The following is a 421-nucleotide window of genomic DNA, read 5'->3' as shown; positions in this document are numbered from 1 at the left end:
ATATATATATATAGACAAAAAGAGTTTTCTAAAACTGGGAAAGTCACTGACAACTGAAGGAGTGTGTCTCCTTTTATTAAATTAGGCAAAATCAGTGTTTATCTATTCTCAAAGGACAGCTGCAAGACCCACTTTAAACTTTATGATGAAGTGAGTATTTAGCTGTGGCCCACACAGAGGAGACAATGCTGAGGATTTTCACTAGGTGCCTACTTCTTGGCGTTTTTTAAATCATTTAGCGTGTTCTTCCACATTTTACATATATGTTACTTGATTTGGAGCAATTAAGTAATTTACCTGAAAGTAGTTTACCTTTTGGAGAAGGCAATGGCACCCCACTCCAGTACTCTTGCCTGGAAAATCCCATGGATGGAGGAGCCTGGTGGGCTGCAGTCCATGGGGTGGCTAGGAGTCGGACACG

The sequence above is a fragment of the Bison bison genome, unplaced genomic scaffold (assembly GCF_000754665.1).
Source record: "Bison bison bison isolate TAMUID 2011002044 unplaced genomic scaffold, Bison_UMD1.0 scf7180017863957, whole genome shotgun sequence".
Classification (NCBI taxonomy): Eukaryota; Metazoa; Chordata; class Mammalia; order Artiodactyla; family Bovidae; genus Bison; species Bison bison.
Note: the sequence above shows the minus strand (reverse complement) of the source record.